This window comes from Rana temporaria, chromosome 5 (assembly GCF_905171775.1).
Source record: "Rana temporaria chromosome 5, aRanTem1.1, whole genome shotgun sequence".
NCBI lineage: Eukaryota > Metazoa > Chordata > Amphibia > Anura > Ranidae > Rana > Rana temporaria.
Window position 1 is genome coordinate 418,812,823 of NC_053493.1, and position 22,449 is coordinate 418,835,271.

The window sequence follows — 22,449 nt, forward strand, 5'->3', positions numbered from 1 at the left end:
GCAGCAATGTCCCTCTAGCCATGTCCCCCACATATGCAGCAATGTCCCTCTAGCCATGTCCCTCGATGCGGCGGCGCGATGCGGCGGCAGCGGGGGGGGGGGGGGGAAAGGGGGGGGGAAGTATTCTATTTAGGTATCGGGGGTATTTGCACGAGTACTCCCGCAAATACTCGGTATCTGTCCCGATACCGATACTGGTATCGGTATCTGGACAACCCTAGTAATATTTATCCACAATATCTCCCAGGATATACTGTATATAAAGACTATTCTTGATTTGTTTGATTCTGAACTCAACATGTTAATCGAAAGAGGCTGATGTGTTCAACCCCAGCCACCTGTCTGTCTGTTATAATGTAAATGAGTCTAGGATAACTTCTAAGGGTCTTTCATTGTGGCTTGTTCTAATTGACCCTGTAACTGTGTGAAGGAGTTCTGTGTTGATTGGTAATAATGTTGATTGTGTCTTCTGAGCTACAAGACGGCAAGTCTAGCCTAAAGGTCATGCCTCTGAGTCATCTTGGCTGCTTAAAGGGATTAGTTAATTAGCTCATGTTAATTGGGTCTAGTCACAGGTGTATTTTTAGAGTAATATGAGCAGGATATGTATGCACCTCCTCTTTTACTGTATATAACCCTGTAGTCTTTCAATAAAGATATATATTCCTGTTTGACCTTCAACACAAAGATTCGTTTTGTATTTGGGTGAGAATTATTCGTATGGGTTTCTTCTTCGGCTGGTTGGAGTGTTGGTAGCTGCCTTTGTGTTTGGGAATGGAATATCCTTAATGACTTTAAACCCTTTCATACTCGGGGTGTCATTACAAGGTCTGTAGGCATGGACCATAGGGATTGCTCTTATTCATAAAGAATGCAGGGCCCAGGAGTGCGCTACATAAATAATGCAGGGCTCCGGAGTGCGCTACATAAAGAATGCAGGGCTTAGGAGTGCGCTACATAAAGAATGCAGGGCCCAGGAGTGCACTACATAAATAATGCAGGGCTCCGGAGTGCACTACATAAAGAATACAGGGTTTAGGAGTGCGCTACATAAAGAATGCAGGGCTTAGGAGTGCCCTACATAAAGAATGCAGGGCCCAGGAGTGCGCTACATAAAAAAATATAGGGTTCAGGAGTGTGCTACATAAAGAATGCAGGGCTCAGGAGTGAGATACATAAAGAATGCAGGGCCCAGGAGTGCGCTACATAAACAATGCAGGGCTTAGGAGTGCCCTACATAAAGAATGCAGGGCCCAGGAGTGCTCTACATAAACAATGCAGGGCTTAGGAGTGCGCTACATAAAGAATGCAGGACTCAGGAGTGCGCTACATAAAGAATGCAGGGCCCAGGAGTGCGATACATAAAGAATGCAGAGCTCAGGAGTGCGCTACATAAAGAATGCAGGGCTAAGGAGTGCACTACATAAAGAGTGCAGGGCTCAGGAGAACGCTACATAAAGAATGCAGGGCTCAGGAGTGCGATACATAAAGAATGCAGGGCCCAGGAGTGCGCTACATAAATAATTCAGGGCTCCGGAGTGCGCTACTTAAAGAATGCAGAGCTCAGGAGTGCGATACATAAAGAATGCAGAGCTCAGGAGTGCGATACATAAAGAATGCAGGGCTAAGGAGTGCGATACATAAAGAATGCAGGGCTAAGGAGTGCACTACATAAAGAGTGCAGGGCTCTGCTGTGCCCATCTATTCAGCCTGACCAGTGCCCAGCAATGCAGCCTCACCAGTGCCCAGCAATGCAGCCTCACCAGTGCCCATCTATGCAGCCTCACCAGTGCCCATCTATGCAACCTCACCAGTGCCCATATATGCAGCCTCACCAGTGCCATCTATGCAGCCTCACCAGGAATGCAGCCTCAACTGTGCCCAGGAATGCAGCCTGACCTGTGCAGGAGATCAGAGAGGAGAGGCGAGCTGGCTGGATCATCACACAGATCATGGGCGGGTGCTGAGGCGGGGGGTGGTTCACCCCAGGTGCCCCACACTTGGGGGGGGGTGTCAGGCCGGCGTCAACCGCTGTGTCGGCTTTAATTTGAATCGCCGGGTGCCTGCTGTCACACAAGTCCCGCCTCCTGGACCGGCTCCTATCTATGGTAGACAGTACATGTCCTGGCATTGGACAAGTGTGCTGTCTGTCAAAACCAGAAGGCGGGACTTGTGTGATGGCAGGCACTTGGCAATTTGAATTAAAGCTGACACCCCCCCCCCCCCCCAGTGTGTGGCACCCGAGGTGGACCGCCCCCCCCTGCCTTAGCACCAGCCCAAGATCGGCCTGCACCTGGCGCCACCCCTGCAATCCGGGGACAGAGGGCCAAATCCACAGCCCCGCAGCGCAACGTAATTTAACAGTTTTAAGTTACACTGCCGCAAATTTCCTAAGTTAGGTATCGATCCACAACACACTTACCTGGAAATTTGTGGCGGTGTAACTCAAATCCCTCCGGCGCAAGGCGTTCCTAATCTAATGGGGCGAGTCCCATTTAAATTATTAGCGCTCCCGCGCCGGACGTACTGCGCATGCTTGTGACGCAAATTTCCCGACGTGCTTTGCGCGACGTGACGTCATTTTTTGATCGGCGCGTAGCGTATTTTCGTATTTCCGTATGGCTTACGCAATCAACGTAAAATTAAAAAAATTGACGCGGGAAAGACGGCCATACTTTACACAGCAGTACGCCTGCTGTGTAAAAGTAGGGCTGGTTTACAAAAGTGTAACTAAGCGACGGGAAACTAACGTAGCTGCGACGTAGCGAACGCGAAAAAGCTTTGAGGATCGACGTAACTCCTCATTAGCATACCCGACGCGTAATTTCGACGATGAATGCCCCCAGCGTCGGTCGCGGTACTGCATCTTAAGATCCGGCAGTGTAAAACTATTACACATGCCGGATCTTCTGTCTATCTCTTGGAAACTGATTCTGTGGATCAGTTCCAAAGATACAAACAGGGATACGCAGGCGTATCAGTAGATACGCCGGCGTATCCCTTTTGAGGATCTGGCCCAGACTGGCTCCGGGAACAGTGTCCTCAGTCCAGGTCACCCTACTATTAGAGCCTTAGGTGCTTCAAAAAAACACCCCAGCATCTTGAAAGGGGCCGGGCGCATGAATAGGGGGTGGCCGTGGATAGATTCATGCTACAGTACCTGCCGCCGATATTGTGTTTCCAGCGCGATGGGATCACGCTGGAAATCACCGCTGAGAGGCAGTGCTTCTCGTGCTTGCCGCCCCCACGAGATGCCGCATAGGAATCCATTGGGGGTGGTGAGCGGGAGGAGCGACAAAGCCGCCGCATCCATAGGATTCAATTGGGGGCGACGAGCGGGAGGAGCGGCAGAGCTCGGCGCTGGCTCCTGCGATGGGGCTCGCAGGTGTCAATCTCGCCGCTAACAGAGATGAGGTTGACACAATATCGGCGGCAGGTACTGTATGCATTGTGCGGAAGTAATACTGTATTGCACAGGTGCCACAACCATATGCTGGGAGGACATACTGTCCCAGACCTGTTCAATTTTCTGTTTCTGTATTCATCCCCCACCTTGCCAGGGCTGTCTTAATGAGAGGGCACACCTGGGCACTGCCCAGGGGCCCCAGCTGTATGGGGGGCCCCTGCCCTTTCCCCAAAGCAGCTGGTCCTTGAGCCCGGACTGTCCCAAAAATATGGGCTGCCCGGGCTGCCCCTCTACACCCCAGATATCCCCCCAGAACTCTGAGCCCTCTACACCCTAGATATCCCCTACCTCCTACCTAACTGATTTATGTTTACCTGCACTGTCTCCATTGTAGGGGCCCCAGAGCATTACTTTGCCCAGGGGCCCATGATGCTATTAAGACGGCTTGATACCACTTCACCCTTTTTCCGAAACACGGTTTATCCAAATGTTGATATGGAACGTCAGTTTTGATCAGAAACCCAAATCCATAACAAGTCCTATCTTCTTCTGGAGTTTATCCTCTCTGGAAAGCAAGGAAAGTGAAATAAGGACAACGACCCGTGAAGATGGCGCTCGTTTAGACACAAGTGAGATCATATTTGGTTAGTCGGAATGGAACAGCTGCGAGATATTCTCCAAATGTCCTTTTATGAAATTACTTTTGGGCATTTGAGATTTCACACACCTCGTCCATAGAAGAGCGTTCCATCGATTTCTTCAAACCCAACCGAACCCCAGTAAAAATATCCTACAATTGAGGAGTACCTGTATCTTACGCCGCGTACACACAACCGTTTTTCATGACGAGAAAAATGCCATTTTCTAAATTGGTCATTAACCACTTAAGACCCGGACCAAAATGCAGCTAAAGGACCTTGCCCCTTTTTGCAATTCGGCACTGCGTCGCTTTAACTGACAATTGCGCGGTCGTGAGACGTGGCTCCCAAACAAAATTGGCATCCTTGTTTCCCCACAAATAGAGCTTTCTTTTGGTGGTATTTGATCACCTCTGCGGTTTTTATTTTTTGCGCTATAAACAAAAATAGAGCGACAATTTTGAAAAAAATGCAATATTTTTTACTTTTTGCTATAATAAAAATCCCCCAAAAATATATATATATATAAAAAAAAATCCTCAGTTTAGGCCGATACGTATTCTTCTACCTAATTTTGGTAAAAAAAAATCGCAATAAGCGTTTATCGGTTGGTTTGCGCCAAATTTATAGCGTTTACAAAATAGGGGATAGTTTTATTGCATTTTTATACATTTTATTTTTTTTACTACTAATGGTGGCGATCAGCGTTTTTTTTTTCGTGACTGCGACATTATGGCGGACACTTCAGACAATTTTGACACGTTTTTGGGACCATTGACATTTTCACAGCAAAAAATGCATTTAAAATGCACTGATTACTGTGAAAATGACAATTGCAGTTTGGGAGTTAACCACAAGGGGGCGCTGATGGGGTTATGTATGACCTCATATGTGTTTCTAACTGTAGGGGGGTGTGGCTGTAGGTGTGATGTCATCGATTGTGTCCCCCTATAAAAGGGATGACACGATCGATTCTGCCGCCACAGTGAAGAACACGTTTACACACGGCTCTCCGCGTTCTTCAGCTCCGGGGACTGATCGTGGGACTCCAGTGGTGATCGGGTCCGCGGTCCCGGTCACGGAGCTCCAGACCGGGTCGCGGGAGCATGCCACGGGAGCATGCCGCGGGCGCGTGCCCGCGACCCACGGCTGGGTACTAGTAAAGGACGTACCTGTACATACATGTGCCCAGCCGTGCAATTTTGCCGACATATATGTGCAGGAGGCGGTCCTTAAGTGGTTAAAAACGGTCGTGTGTGGGCTCCAGAGCATTTTTCTCGACGTGAAAAATGGGCATTAAAAATTTAGAACCTGCTCTATTTTTCTCGTTGTTTTTCATGTCGTCGTTTTTCACACCATGAAAAATGGTCGTGTGTAGGCTTTAATGACGCGCATGCTCAGAAGCAAGTTATGAGAAGGGGAATTTGCATAATCAGCCCAAAGGATGGCGCCATTCGAATGGAACTTCCCTTTATAGTGCCGTCGTATGTGTTGTACGTCACCGCGCTTTGCTCGAGCATTTTTTTTTCACAACCGTGTGTAGGCAAGGCCGGCTTGACAAGAATCACGTTGAGAAAAACGTTGTTTTTTCCATGACATTAAAAACGGTCGTGTGTACGCGGCATTATAGTTAGTCAGGTTGAAAATACATTTACAATCCATCTTCTGGATGTATCTCCTGGATGTATCTTCTGCATGTATATTCTGGCTGTATCTTCTGGCTGTATCTTCTGGATGTATCTCCTGGATGTATCTCCTGGATGTATCTCCTGGATGTATCTCCTGGATGTATCTCCTCGATGTATCTTCTGGATGTATCTCCTGGATGTATCTTCTGCATGTATATTCTGGCTGTATCTTCTGGCTGTATATTCTGGCTGTATCTTCTGGATGTATCTCCTGGATGTATCTCCTGGATGTATCTCCTGGATGTATCTCCTCGATGTATCTTCTGGATGTATCTCCTGGATGTATCTTCTGCATGTATATTCTGGCTGTATCTTCTGGCTGTATATTCTGGCTGTATCTTCTGGATGTATCTCCTGGATGTATCTTCTGGATGTATCTCCTGGATGTATCTCCTCGATGTATCTTCTGGATGTATCTTCTGGATGTATCTTCTGGCTGTATCTCCTGGGTGTATCTTCTGAATGTATCTTCTGAATGTATCTTCTGGCTGTATCTCCTGGGTGTATCTTCTGAATGTATCTTCTGAATGTATCTTCTGCATGTATATTCTGGATGTATCTCCTGGATGTATCTCCTGGATTTATCTTCTGGCAGTATCTTCTGGCTGTATCTCCTCAATGTATCTTCTGACTGTATCTTCTGGATGTATCTCCTGGCTGTATCTTCTGGCTGTATCTTCTGGATGTATCTTCTGGATGTATCTCCTCGATGTATCTTCTGGCTGTATCTCATGGATGTATCTTATGAATGTATCTTCTGGATGTATATTCTGGCTGTATCTTCTGGATGTATCTTCTGGCTGTATCTTCTGGATGTATCTCCTGGATGAATCTTCTGGATGTACCTTCTGGCTGTATCTTCTGGATGTATCTCCTGGCTGTATCTTCTGGATGTATCTTCTGGATGTATCTCCTGGCTGTATCTTCTGGCTGTATCTTCTGGCTGTATCTTCTGGCTGTATCTCCTGGGTGTATCTTCTGAATGTATCTTCTGAATGTATCTTCTGCATGTATATTCTGGCTGTATCTCCTGGATGTATCTCCTGGATTTATCTTCTGGCAGTATCTTCTGGCTGTATCTTCTGGCTGTATCTCCTCAATGTATCTCCTCAATGTATTTTCTGACTGTATCTTCTGGATGTATCTCCTGGCTGTATCTTCTGGCTGTATCTTCTGGATGTATCTTCTGGATGTATCTTCTGGATGTATCTCCTCGATGTATCTCCTCAATGTATCTTCTGGCTGTATCTCCTTGATGTATCTTCTGGCTGTATCTTCTGGCTGTATCTCCTGGCTGTATCTCCTGGATGTATATTCTGTCTGTATCTTCTGTATGTATCTCCTGGCTGTATCTCCTGGCTGTATCTCCTGGATGAATCTTCTGGATGTATCTTCTGGCTGTATCCTCTGGCTGTATTTTCTGGCTGTATCCTCTGGCTGTATTTTCTGGCTGTATCTTCTAGATGTATCTCCTGGCTGTATCTCCTGGATGTATCTTCTGGATGTATGTCCTGGATGTATCTCCTGGATGTATCTTCTGGATGTATCTTCTGGATGTATCTTCTGGTTGTATCTCCTGGCTGTATCTTCTGTATGTATCTTCTGGATGAATCTTCTGGATGTATCTCCTGGATGTATCTCCTGGGTGTATCTTCTGGATGTATCTCCTGGCTGTATCTCCTGGATGTATCTTCTGGATGTATGTCCTGGATGTATCTCCTGGATGTATCTTCTGGGTGTATCTTCTGGATGTATCTTCTGGCTGTATCTCCTGGATGTATCTTCTGGATGTATCTTCTGGATGTATCTTCTGGATGTATCTCCTGGCTGTATCTTCTGTATGTATCTTCTGGATGAATCTTCTGGATGTATCTCCTGGATGTATCTCCTGGATGTATCTTCTGGATGTATCTTCTGGCTGTATCTCCTGGATGTATCTTCTGGATGTATCTTCTGGATGCATCTTCTGGCTGTATCTCCTGGATGTATCTTATGGATGCATCTTCTGGCTGTATCTCCTGGATGTATCTTCTGGATGTATCTTCTGGATGCATCTTCTGGCTGTATCTTCTGTATGTATCTTCTGGCTGTATCTTCTGGCTGTAACTTCTGTATGTATCTCCTGGCTGTATCTTCTGGATGTATCTTCTAGATGTATCTTCTGGCTGTATCTTCTGGCTGTATCTTCTGGATGTATCTTCTGGCTGTATCTTCTGGATGTATGTTCTGGATGTATCTCCTGGATGTATCTTCTGGATGTATCTTCTGGCTGTATCTTCTGGATGGCATTAAATTTACATGATGTGTGAAAGTTCCTGCGAGACGGAAATTAATAGCAAATCGATTTTAGTGTGAAACTATTTTGTTTCTCTCCCTAGAATGAAAAACGTGACGAGGTGTACAGATAAAAATAATCCAAACTCATTTTATTTTTTCTCATTTGTTGGAGGAAGTAGGGCAAGCAATTTGGAATACAGAAAACTTCCAGGATCTTTCTATAAACTCAGACGGATTGAAATGTCAGAAGTGATCTCTTTTTATTTTTGATATGTAAAAATGTTAAATGCTAAATATTCAGCAATGCAAAAAATGATTGCTACGGGGCCGAGCAGTTTTGTCATTTTGATTTCTACCAAACGTATAAATACAGCAATTTGCATGACATAAGAATACATTCGGAAAGCTGTTTCTGGATTTTTTTTTTTAATAGCAAATATAAAAATATAGTAATTTGCATGACCCGCGAACGCATTGCGGGGGCTGTTTTTTTGTTTGGTTTTGCTGGCAGCTTATGTAAAGCACTGTTGGAATTTTGTTAAGGAGTATTTGGCCTCAAAGTGTGAATTCTGACAAGTATTGAGAAGTTTGTGACATTTGAAATTGTGGTGGCAAATTAAAATTTAGACGCATTAAAAGAACAATGGTTCTATTGGGTGTATTAATCAGAAATTCATCCGACGTTAGCACAGTTTTTAACCACTTCCATACCAGGCACTTACGCACCTTCCCGCCCAAGCCAATTTTCAGCTTTCAGCACTGTCGCACTTTGAATGGCAATTGCGCGGTCATGCTACACTGTACCCAAACAAAATTTGCGTCCTTTTTCTCCCACAAATAGAGCTTTCTTTTGGTGGTATTTGATCACCTCTGCGATTTTTATTTTTTGCGCAACAACTGGAAATTTTGAAAAAAAAAATAAGTTTTTATTTTTTTCTGTTAATTTTTTTGTAAATACGTTTTCTCTTTCAATTACGGGCACTGATATGGCGGCACTAATGGGCACCGATGAGATGGCACTGATGGACATCGATGAGGTAGTACTGACGGGCACAGATGAGGTGGCACTGATTGGCGGCGCTGGTATGCGACACTGATGGGCACTCATAGGTGGCACTGATGGGCACACATAGGTGGCACTGATGGGCACACATAGGTGGCACTGATGGGCACACATAGGCGGCACTGATGGGCACTCATGGGCGGCACTGGGCACTCATAGGCGGCACAGATGGGCACTCATGGGCGGCACTTATGGGTGGCACTGATGGATACTTATGGGTGGCACAGATGGGCACTGATAGGTGGGCACTGGGCATGGATGGGCACTGTGGGGTGGCACTGATGGACACTGGGGTGGCACTGTTGGACACTGTGGGGCAGCACTGATTTTGCCAGGTTGCCAGCCAGTGCCCATTTGTGGGCACTGATTGGCATCGTTTTTCTTTTTTTGCAGGCTTTTCTTTTTTTTTTTTTTTTACTTCTTTTTTTTTTTTTTTTTTCAGGCTTTTTTTTTTTTTTGCCCACCCTGGTGTTCCAGGGTGGGAATCCCTGGTGGTCCAGTGTGGCGATCCGAGGGGGGGCTGCGCTGATAAACAATCAGGGCGAACCCCCCCTGTTAGGAGAGCCGCCGATCGCCTCTCCTCTACTCGCGTCTGTCAGACGCGAGTGAGGAAGAGCCATCGACGGCTCTTCCTGTTTACATCGTGATCAGCCGTGATTGGACACGGCTGATCACGTGGTAAAGAGTCTCTCTGCCAGAGGCTCTTTACCGAGATCGGAGATGCAGGGTGTCAGACTGACACCCCGCATCACCGATCGCCGCGATGTGCGCCCCCACGGGCGCGCGTGGCATGAAATCCTGCAGGACGTTCTGGAACGTCCTGTCAGGATTTCATAACCACTTTCCGGACGTAAATCGGCTATAGGCCGGGCGGGAAGTGGTTAACCAAGATTCAATTTTCCACATCCCCCTTTTATATATCACAGTGTTGTTCTCTTGTTTTCAAACAAGATTCACCCAACATCTGTTCTCAGGGCCGACAAACTAGGCAGCCGCCTAGGGCGCCCGACCACCAGTGTTCCTACTCTCTTCAGCAAGCAACTAAGTCTCAGCATCAGCAGGCAGCTGCCGCTCCGTTCACACATGATGTCAGAGGCGCAGCGGTGGCGGTGGACTGTGTCGGTGTCCCAACTCCCAAATGAATGGAAGCAAGCAAACATTCATTGATGGGCACTGGTGAGGCTGCACTTATGGGTGCTGGTCAGGCCCGTCGCTACAGGACAGGCAAAACAAACAATTGCTTGGGGCCCCCGAGCTGGCCTGGGGCCCCCAACTTCCCCTTCCCAGGCTGTAGCGTGGCCGAGCTCCACCTCCTTCCTCCTGGAGTCCTGTCAGTCTGGCCGGGTACAGCGCGTAGTGCTGGAGATTCAGTTTCCTGTTCCCGGCTGGACTGACAGGAAGTGCACACTGAGTGCTTACTTCCTTTTAGTCTGGCCGGGAACACAGAAAACTGAATCTCCTGTGCCCGGCCCGGGCACTATCTGATAGGGGACTGGGGACTCATAATGATAGAACACTGGACTGAGAGGAGGAAGAGGAGATCAGCCATGCTACAGGCAGCCTACAGGGAATAAAGGGAGGTGAGAATAGAAAAACACAGGGACTAGGGGGGGGGGGAGTAATAACATGGGTGTAAAAAATTAGTGTAGCGCTAACGTAGGCTTTGCGTGCGCGGGGGGGTGCTTAGGGGCCCCTATTTTGCTTGGGGCCCCCAAATTCCTTCAAACGACCCTGGTGCTGGTAGGCTGCACTGATGGGTGCTGGTGAGGCTGCACTGATGGGTGCTGGTGAGGCTGCATTTGATGGGCGCTGGTGAGGCTGCATTTGATGGGCGCTGGTGAGGCTGCATTGATGGACGCTGGTGAGGCTGCATTTGATGGGTGCTGGTGAGGCTGTATTGATGGGCGCGCTGATGAGGCTGCATTTGATGGGCGCTGGTAAGGCAGCATTAATGGGTGCTGGTAAGGCTGCATTTGATGGGCACTGGTGAGGCTGAATTTGATGGGCGCTGGTGAGGCTATATTGATGGGCACTGGTGAGGCTGCATTTGATGGGCACTGGTGAGGCTGCATTAATGAGCACTGATGAGGCTGCATTAATGAGCATTGATGAGGCTGCATTTTAGAGGGGGGCTCATGAAAAAGGTGAGGTATACATGGGCAGGACAAAGGAGGTGGAGTCAGGGGTGGAGCCAAGGGGGGCGGCAAAATTAGGTCTCGTCTAGCCACTTCCCGACCCCCGCATGTACATATACGTCCACAATATGGCACGTACAGGCACATGGGCGTATAGGTACGTCCTCGCCTATTAGCGGGTGGGGGGTCCGATCGGGACCCCCCCCCGCTACATGCGGAGGTCGGGTCCGCTCGGGGAGCGATCCGGGACCACGGCGCGGCTATTTGTTTATAGCCGCTCCGTTGCGATCGCTCCCCGGAGCTGAAGAACGAGGAGAGCCGTGTGTAAACACGGCTTCCCCGTGCTTCACTGTGTCGGCGCATCGATCGCGTCATTCCCTTTATAGGGAAGACACGATCGATGACGTCATTCCTACAGCCACACCCCCAACAGTTGTAAACACATACTAGGTGCACCCCAACTCCTACAGCGCCCCCTGTGGTTAACTCCCAAACTGCAACTGTCATTTTCACAATAAAGAATGCAATTTAAATGCATTTTTTGCTGTGAAAATGACAATGGTCCCAAAAATGTGTCAAAATTGTCCGAAGTGTCCGCCATAATGTCGCAGTCACGAAAAAAATCGCTGATCGCCGCCATTAGTAGTAAAAAAAAAAAATTAATAAAAATGCAATAAAACTATCCCCTATTTTGTAAACGCTATAAATTTTGCGCAAACCAATCGATAAACGCTTATTGCGATTTTTTTTACTAAAAATAGGTAGAAGAATACGTATCGGCCTAAACTGAGGAAAAAAAATGTTTTTATATATGTTTTTGGGGGATATTTATTATAGCAAAAAGTAAAAAATATTGCATTTTTTTCAAAATTGTCGCTCTATTTTTGTTTATAGCGCAAAAAATAAAAACCGCAGAGGTGATCAAATACCACCAAAAGAAAGCTCTATTTGTGGGGAAAAAAGGACGCCAATTTTGTTTGGGAGCCACGTCGCACGACCGCGCAATTGTCTGTTAAAGCGACACAGTCCCGAACTGTAAAAACCCCTTGGGTCTTTAGGCAGCAATATGGTCCGGGGCTTAAGTGGCTAGGGTGTCAAAAATCCTTGCACCAGCCCTGTCTGTTCTTAAATTGGAAAGTGCTTTACTGTGCTGCTTACCGGGTGGTATCCCCATAGCAAGTGAGCTGGGAGCCCTTTAGCATTAGGAGATAAGTGCTTTCAGGGGCGATTCTTAAAAAAATTGGAGGTCCCCCAAAGCACGCAATTCTGATATCAGCCCATGTACCTTCATAATTGGGAGGTGATTTGAGGGGTGGTTCCCCCAAAAATGGAGATCACCCAAAGCCATCTTAAAGCTATATGTATATCAAGCCATGTGCCCTCCATCATTAGCGGTGATTTAAAGGGGTGGTTCCCCAAAAAATAGAGGTTCCCCAAAGCAACCCAAAAATAGCAACCTGTGTGCCCTTCATCGTTGGGGTGTGATTTGAGGGGTGGCTCCCCAAAAATGGAGGTCCTCCCAAAGTACCCTAAAAGCTATGCTGATACCAGCCCATTTGCCTTTCATCATTGGAGGGGGACGGGGGTGATGTCCCCAAAAACAAAGGTCCCTTTAAAGTACTCTTAAAGCTATGCTGATACCAGCCATGTGCCTTTTATCACTGGGGGTTGATTTGAGAGGTGGTTCCCCGAATATGGAGGTCCTAGACATTATTTCACCTGGGGCAAAGAATCAGTTTGGCGCCCCCCCCCTTACGGGACAAGATTAGGCAGAAGTGATCAACTCCCAGGCCATAGCTGTTGAGTCAGCTGTCTGTCCCCTCCCCCCATGCTCCTCTGTCGTCGTCCCCCTGCTTCTCTGGTCCTCCCCCTGCTTCTCTATTCCCCCCAGGTGAGCGCTGCGGGGGGCGAGAGGAGGTGAGCGCTGCGGGAAGGGAGACACAGAGGAGCGGAGGTAGGGAGGGCGGTCCGCTGTGACTGAAGCCGGCCCACTGAGCCATCGGCCCACCGGGAAACTCCCCGTAGTCCCAATGGCCAGTCCATCCCTGCTCTTTGTGGACGGCCTTCCCAGGAAGACTTGAAGCTCTTATAGCGGCTAAGGGCGGGGCCAACTCAATATTGAACCCTTCGGACGTAGACTGGGATGCCAATAAAGTTCATTGGCCAGATTCACGTACGGCGGCTTAAAGTTGTGCGGGCGTAGCGTATGTAATTTACGTTACGCCGCCGCAAGTTAGAGAGGCAAGTGCTGTATTCACAAAGCACTTGCGTCCTAAGGTACGGCGGCGTAGCATAAATGTGCCGGCGTAAGCGCGCCTAATTCAAATTGTGAAGAGGTGGGCGTGTTTTATGCAAATAAAGCATGACCCCACGTAAATGACGTTTTGAACGAATGGCGCATGCGCCGTCCGCGGTTGTATCCCAGTGCGCATGCTCCAAATCATGTCGCAAATAGTCAATGCTTTCGATGTGAACGTAACCTACGCCCAGCCCTGTTCTGAATCGACTTACGCAAACGACGCGAAATTCGACGGCGGTTCCGACGTCCACACTTAACATTGGCTGCGCCATCTTTTTGGTGGTTTATCTTTACGCCTGAAAACGCCTTACGTAAACGGCGTATCTTTACTGCGGCGGGCGAGCGTACGTTCGTGAATAGGTGCATCTCGCTGATTTACATATTCTAGGCGTAAATCAGCGTACACGCCCCTAGCGGCCAGCGTAAATAGACAGCTAAGATACGACGGCGTAGGAAGACTTACGCCGCTTGTATCTTAGCAACATTTAAGCGTATCTCAGTTTGAGCATAGGCTTAAATGTAGGACGGCGCGGATTCAGAGTTACAACGGCGTATCTACTGATACGCCGGCGTAACTATACCTGAATCTGGCTACATGTGCGTGGAAAGGCAGGCATCCGAAAACTTTTGGCAATATAGGCCCAGATTCAGGTACCACTTGTGCATTATTTGCGGAGGCACAGGGCAACGATTTTGCCCTACGCCCCCGCAAATAATTTGCGCTGCCCTCGATTCACGGAGCAGTAGCTCCGTAAATTGCGAGGACGCGCCGGCAAAATTGCCCGGCGTAAGCGCGCGCAATGTAAATGATCCCGCCGGGGGCGGGAATCATTTAAATTAGGCGCGCTCCCGCGCCAAGCGTACAGCGCATGCTCCGTCAGGAAACTTTCCCAACGTGCATTGCGGCAAATGACGTCACAAGGACGTCATTTGCTTCAAAGTGAACGTGAATGGCGTCCAGCGCCATTCACGATTCACTTACGCAAACGACGTAAAATTCGAACGTCGCAACGCGGGAACGCCGGGTATCCTTTAGCATTGGCTGCCCCTGCTTTTAGCATGGGCAGCCTTACGCTAAAAATGCCGTACGCAACCGACGTAACTTGCGTACGCAGGGGGCGCGCAACATTGTGAATCGGCGTAAGTATGCAATTTGCATACTATACGCTGACCACAATGGGAGCGCCCCCTAGCGGTCAACGCAAGAATGCAGCCTAAAATCTGCGTGGCATAAGAGCCTTATGCCACGCAGATTTTAGGCTGCAGTCGGCGTAACGAGTTCTCTGAATCAGGAAAACTCGTTACGCCGGCGCAAGTCAGCAATTGCGCTGCGTAACTATGGTTACGTAGGCGCAATTGCTACCTGAATCTGGGCCATAGTGTATCTGTTATCGGGACATTCATATATGACTTTATGAGAGACCCTACCCCAGTGCGCTCTTGTACATTGACTGTGTACAGGGCCATCTTTTCCATTGGGCACGCTGGGCAGTTGCCCGGGGGCCCCGCTTGCCTGGGGGGCCCCACCGGCTGCCCAGCAACCCCAGTAAAAAATTGTGGAGAGTGACGGGTTAGAACTGCCCATGCCCAGTTTGCGGAAATCACAGAGAAGATCCGGTCCTCCATGAGTGCGGGGGGTTGCTGATGTAAGTGGGGAGTGAATGCAAAAATGTAAGGGGGCACTGATATAAAGGTTCCCCCTCCTATATTAGTGACCCCCCTTACCTTCGTGTATTTACTCTACAGAAGGTGGTCTCTGGTCACCAGAGTGCCCCCCACATCAGATTTCCCCTTTACATCAGAGTCTGCAGGATTCCCCCTTACAATGCAAGGGGGAACTCAGTCTGCGGACCCTGATGTAAGTGGGAAAGAGAAAGCAGTGGACTCTGATATAAGGTGGTCTCTGGTCACCAGAGCCCCCCTCCACATCAGAGTTCCCTCCTTTACATAAGAGTTCCCTTTCACTGTAAGGGGGAATCCTGCAGACTCTGATGTAAGAGGAAACTCTGTGCTGGCTGGGTTATAGTAACCTGACCTTCATGTCAATGAAGAATTTTTTTACTTTTGTTTAACTTAAACACATTGCTAAAAGCACTAGCTATATGTTTATAGTTTAAATACTGACATTTGCATTGTTTGGCACTGAAAACTGTAATTTTAGGTACTTTTTTTGCAGTGGCAGTAAAAAATGTGGTTCTGCCAGTAAATTTTATGATTTTTGTCAGTAAATTCTCGTGCGTGATTGTGTAGACAGGGCCCCAGTGCACTGTATTGCCCGGGGGCCTATAATGCTCTTAAGATGACACTGACTGTGTATATATAAAGATTACGGAACGTCGGACGTCCTTCGCGGTCAGCGCTAAATTGAACCCCTGACAAGAATTGTGCGTCATTGCTCTGTCACAACGTTTGTTTGTCTAGATGTTCTTTTGGTCAATTAAAAAGAAAAAAAAATACATCTTGTCCACCAGCCTGGACCAACGTCTGTTTACTATTTATTTAAGACTCCGTCCAAGCTGAGGTTTCCCCTCCCCCCTCCCACCGATCCGATGCCGTATATGGAATTAGCCGCGGTGAGTCGGTGACACCGATCTCTGGGCTCAGCCTTTCATGAAAGCCACCAAGCCATTAAAAGCTTATAAATCTTCGAATATTTTGTTTTGTTTGTAACCGTCTGAAAAAAATTAAAAATAAAAGGCAAAGGCCGTCTCGGGATTTATGTAATCCAAATCGGGTAATGCCGCCGTTTCCTGCCAAAGGGTTGGTTTTTGGAAGGGCTGAGAAAATAAAACATGAAAATAGCTGTGAATGTCTTACTTACCGGAGCCAGGAGTGAAAACAAAAATAAGAAAAAATAAATAAAAAAAAGTAAAAATGTTCAGTTTTTCTTCAATTTGTTCTTTGTTCAGCATCGGGTTCTGGTTGGGCGTTGTAGAAATACGAGAATCGATTTTGCCTTTCTGAAAAAGGTTAAAAAAAAAATCAGCAATAAGTACGGGCGACTTCTGTAGGCAAAATACGGGAAAAAAACGAACTTTATTCTTTTTTTTTTTTCTTTTTTTTATCCATTCTTTATTTCTCATTCAAATATTAACAATTCATTAAAAAAAGAGGAAAAAATTATTAACCACTTAAGGACCGCATCCTGCAGATATACGTCGGCAGAATGGCACGGCTGGGCACAAGCACGTACCTGTACGTCCTCTTTAAGTGCCCAGCCGTGGGTCGCGGGCGCGTGCCCGCGACCCGGTCTGAAGCTCCGTGACCGCGGCCGCGGGACCCGCGGACCCGATCGCCGCTGGAGTCCCGCGATCGGTCCCCGGAGCTGAAGAACGGGGAGAGGTGAGTGTAAACACAGCTTCCCTATTCTTTACAGTGGCAGCTTAATTGATCGTGTGTTCCCTGACATAGGGAAACACCATCAATGACGTCACACGTCCAGCCCCGCCCCACATACAGTTAGAAAAATATATGAGGTCACACATAACCCCTTCAGCGCCCCCTAGTGGTTAACTCCCAAACTGCAATTGTCATTTTCACAGTAATCGGTGCATTTTTATAGCACTTTTTGCTGTGAAAATGACAATGGCCCCAAAAATGTGTCAAAATTGTCCGAAGTGTCCGCCATAATGTTGCAGTCACGAAAAAAATCGCTGATCGCCGCCAATAGTAGAAAAAAAAATTTATAAAAATGCAATAAAACTATCCCCTATTTTGTAAACGCTATAAATTTTGCGCAAACCAATCGATAAACGCTTATTGCGATTTTTTTTACCAAAAATAGGTAGAAGAATACGTATCGGCCTAAACTGAGGAAAAAAAAATTTTTTAGATATGTTTTTGGGGGATATTTATTATAGCAAAAAGTAAAAAATATTGCATTTTTTTCAAAATTGTCGCTCTATTTTTGTTTATAGCACAAAAAATAAAAACCGCAGAGGTGATCAAATACCACCAAAAGAAAGCTCTATTTGTGGGGGGAAAAGGACGCCAATTTTGTTTGGGAGCCACGTCGCACGACCGCGCAATTGTCTGTTAAAGCGACGCAGTGCCGAATTGTAAAAACCCCTTGGGTCATGTAGCTGCATATTGGTCCGGTCCTTAAGTGGTTAAGGGCGTCATCGAGGGCGGAAGAAGACATTGAGGGACGGTAGAGGCAGGATGGCAGACCCCAGAAAGGTAAGAGCCAGGCGGGGGGAGGGGGCATTTTACAGGGCGCAGTGGCGACAATTGATGGGCGCAGTGGCGACAATTGATGGGCAAAGTTACGACAATTGATGGGCACAGTGGCTACAATTGATGGGCACAGTGGCTACAATTGATGGACATAGTGGCTACAATTGATGGGCACAGTGGCGACAATTGCTGGGCACAGTGGCGACAATTGATGGCACAGTGGCTGCGTTTGATGGCATGGCACAGTGGCTGCATTTGATGGCATGGCACAGTGGTGACAATTGATGGCACAGTGGCGACAATTGATGGCACAGTGGCTGCATTTGATGGGCACAGTGGCTGCAATTGATGGCACAGTGGCGACAATTGATGGGCACAGTGGCAACAATTGCTGAGCACAGTGGCGACAATTGATGGCACAGTGGCGACAATTGATTGGCACAGTGGCGACAATTGATGGCACAGTGGTGACAATTAATGGCACAGTGGCTGCGTTTGATGGCATGGCATAGTGGTGACAATTGCTGGGCACAGTGGTGACAATTGATGGCACAGTGGTAACAATTGATGGCACAGTGGCTGCGTTTGATGGCATGGCACAGTGGCGACAATTGATGGCACAGTGGCGACAATTGATGGCACAGTGGCTGCATTTGATGGGCACTATGGCTGCATTTGATGGGCACAGTGGCTGCCTTTGATGGGCACAGTGGTTGCAATTGATGGGCACAGTAGCTGCGTTTGATGGGCACAGTGAGGCTGCAATTGTTTTTTTTTTTTTGTTTGTTTGCGCCCCCCCCCCCAAAATTTGGAGCACCAGCCGCCACTGCTGGTAGATCTTCACCACCAAAGAAAAAGCAATCTATCTTGGGTTGAGTGATGGGTGGCGGAGAAGATTGTAGAACCTCTTTCCTGAGGGTGTAGAAGGTGCCTGGGGTCAGTGAGATGAAGTATACAATGTTCAGATATGAATTTATTTGAGTTATGAAAAGGAGAGCTATGATGAGCCCTTCACAACATCACGGAGAATGCCAATTGCAAAGTTAAAATCTCCAACCAAGAGTAGCAAAAAAAACAACAACTTTTAATGATGTTTTATTGAGTATAGATCTAATTTGCGTCTTTTATAGCTACCAGGACTTTATTGTTAACCCTCCATCATGTCTGATAGTAAAAAAAAAAAAAAAAAAATCAAAACCCCTCTTCTGAGATAAGTGCAGCCATGTATATTGATCTGAAATTGGATCCGGCCCTAGAACAGCTCCGGTTAGAGAAGCTCTCTGCGAGGAAGACACATAGAGGGTCTCTTTGCTTCACGTAACCACAGATGTTTGAGAAGGAACAGGATGAGTTTTCATTCCATTCCAAGAATGGCACAACGTTTATTTCTAAACCAAGAGGTGAGGAAAAAAGAAAAATAATCAAGAATATCATTAAACAGCGAGGTCGACGGCACAGCGCCGAACCGCCAAGGTTTATTACGCAAAAATCTTTCAGCAACAAGACGGTCCTGCCAAATGTAATGTGAGAGCCGCTCTCAGAGAGAGACGGACAAGGCTAAAAGTTAATATTGTTTTCTAGTATATCATATGTCATTTGTCTTATATTGTGTCATATCGTTTATGTTATATTATTTAGTATTGTAATATAAAAATACTATAAAATAAAATACTAAATAATATAACAAAAAATGTATCTATACTGCAGGTATAGAGCAAGCAAAGAGCTTCTATATTATATTACACCTCTTACATGTTTTGTATTATATTACAGCATTTTGTGATTTTTGGCTACAGAGCTGCCGCATCACTTTCACTTTCAAACAGCGAGCCGGCTGAAGAAAACCCGCACAAGCTGACGGCTGCTACTGCGATATAGAAAGGGGACCTATGGGCCCTTTATTAACCACTTCCATACTGGGCACTTAAACCCCTTCCTGACCAGAGGACTTTTTGCGATTCGGCACTGCGTCGCTTTAACTGACAATTGCGCGGTCGTGCGACGTGGCTCCCAAACAAAATTAACGTCCTTTTTTCCCCACAAATATAGCTTTCTTTTGGTGGCATTTGATCACCTCTGCGGTTTTTATTTTTTGCGCTATAAACAAAAATAGAGCGACAATTTTGAAAAAAAAAACATTTTTTTACTCGTTGCTGTAATAAATAGCTCAATTTTTTTTTTACGTTTTTTTTTTATCCTCAGTCTAGGCCGATACGTATTCTACATATTTTTAGTAAAAAAAAAATCGCAATAAGCGACTGGTTTGCGCAAAAGTTATAGCGCCTACAAAATAAGGGACAGAATTATTATTATTTTTTTTTTTTTTTTACTAGTAATGGCGGCGATCTGCGATTTTTATTGGGACTGCGACGTTATGGCGGACACATCGGACACTTTTGACACATTTTTGGCGCCATTCACATTTATACTGCAATCAGTGCTATAAATATGCACTAATTACTGTATAAATGTGACTGGCAGGAAAGGGGTTAACACTAGGGGGTGAGGAAGGGGTTAAATGTGTACCCTAATTAGTGTTCTAACTGTGGGGGAAGGGGGGTGACTGGGGGGGTGACCGATCTGTGTCTCTATGTACAAGAGACACAGATCCGTCTCCTCTCTCCCCTGACAGCACCGCTGTCTGCGAGAGCCGGGAATGACAGATGATCTCATATGTAAACATATGAGATCATCTCTCATTGGCCGCACAGATCGCCTAGGAAACGGCCGCTCCGATTGGCCGTTCACGGCGATCTGTGACTGGCTGTGTCCAAGGGACACGGCCAGCACAGCAGTTCCCCGCTGCGCGCTCGGGAGCGCGCGCGGGGAACGTGTAAAGGGGCGGCCGTAAAAAGACGGCCTGTTAGAGATTGGGAGCCGCGCTGAGGCCGTACAAAGTCGTACGGCCGTCAGCAAGTGGTTAAAAAATAACAATTAAAAAAATATATATATATAAACAAAAATAAATAAATAAACATTTATAGAAAAAAAAGGGGGGTCTGCCACATGGGGCCCTGGGGACCCAGAGCCCTTTAAAAAAAAAAAAATATATATATATATATATGAATGTGGTATGTGGATTGCGCTCCCCTAGTGGTTGATCTATCGCCACCTACTTCTGGGCAATGGTTTTAGTTATTAACCCCAATACATATCACCTCCATTTGACAATACACCGAATAAATATAAATGTGTATAAATATGTGCCAAGTGCTTATATACAGATATTCTTCTCAGAAAAATTGCAAAAAAAAAAAAACACAAAAAAACACAAAAACGTGCATATATATGCTATACACTTATAAAACAGTGCTCTTATAAAGCATGTGTTCCCCTATGCCAGATTCAAAGGATCACTACCTCAAAAACAAACAAATATTATATTATCCACCTAGAAATGTGAAATATATATATGGAAAAAATGGAAAAAATATATATATGTGTTTTGTTGTGTTTTTTTGTGTTGTTTTTTTGTGTGTTTTTTTTTTTGCAATTTTTCTGAGAAGAATATCTGTATATAAGCACTTGGCACTTGGCACATATTGATACACATTTATATTTATTCGGTGTATTGTCAAATGGAGGTGATATGTATTGGGGTTAATAACTAAAACCATTGCCCAGAAGTAGGTGGCGATAGATCAACCACTAGGGGAGCGCAATCCACATACCACATTCATTTTTTAACGACTAGGCACCATTGGGTGTCTTGCCCATTTTCTTCTGATTGCAGCATACCCACTATTATAGAATAATTTCACTTGTGCCAGCAACACTCGTATCGCATATATATATATTTTTTTTTATATATATTTTTTTTATATTATTTTATTTCTTTTTTTTTTCTTTTATATATATATATATATATATATATATATATATATATATATATATATATATATATATTAAAGAAATAAAAAGAAAAAAAAAAAGAAAGAAAATAATATAAAAAAAATATATATAAAAAAATGGGGGGTTGCCACCCGGGGCCCTTTACTAATAATACTATTACATATATATATATATTTATATATATATATATATATATATATATATATGGATCTCCGGACCTCTAAAAAAAAAAAATTGTCCCTTTAATAAAAAATAAAATAAAAATAAATTAAAAAAATACATATTTTTTTATAAAAAAATAAATGAAAAAAAGGGGGGATATCGGCATTTTCAGCCGGCGATTTCCTACACACCGTAAGAATGATCAGCCGATTGATCGTTCTTAAGGGCGGCGAGAGGGAACATCCCCCCTCCCGCCACACTCAGGTGCTTTTACCGACTCACCGATGCGATAGGTGAGTCGGAGAACGGATCCGCCGGCCCAGGATGTTGACGTTAGAGATTTCTGGTGGACTAGACGGTTGCCAGAGTCTCTATGATCGTCAGAGGTCGGGCGCGATGTTATGACGTCACGCCCGGCCTCTGCATTCATAAAAACGTCGCCGCCTCGGCTGGGAAGCCAGGATCGTTTTTTTATTTTTTTATTTTATGCTTCCCAGCCTAGAGGTGAGATGTGGGGTCTTAGTGACCCCAGATCTCACTGTAAAGAGGTCCTGTCATGCCATATATTCCTATTACAAGGGATGTTTACATTCCTTGTAATAGAAATAAAAGTGATCAAATAAAAAAAAAAAAAATTAAAGTGTCAAATTTTTTTTTTTAAGTAAAATTAATAATAAAAAAATGTAAAGCGCCCCTGTCCCCGTTTGCTCGCACACAGAAGCGAACGCATACATAAGTCCCGCCCACATATGA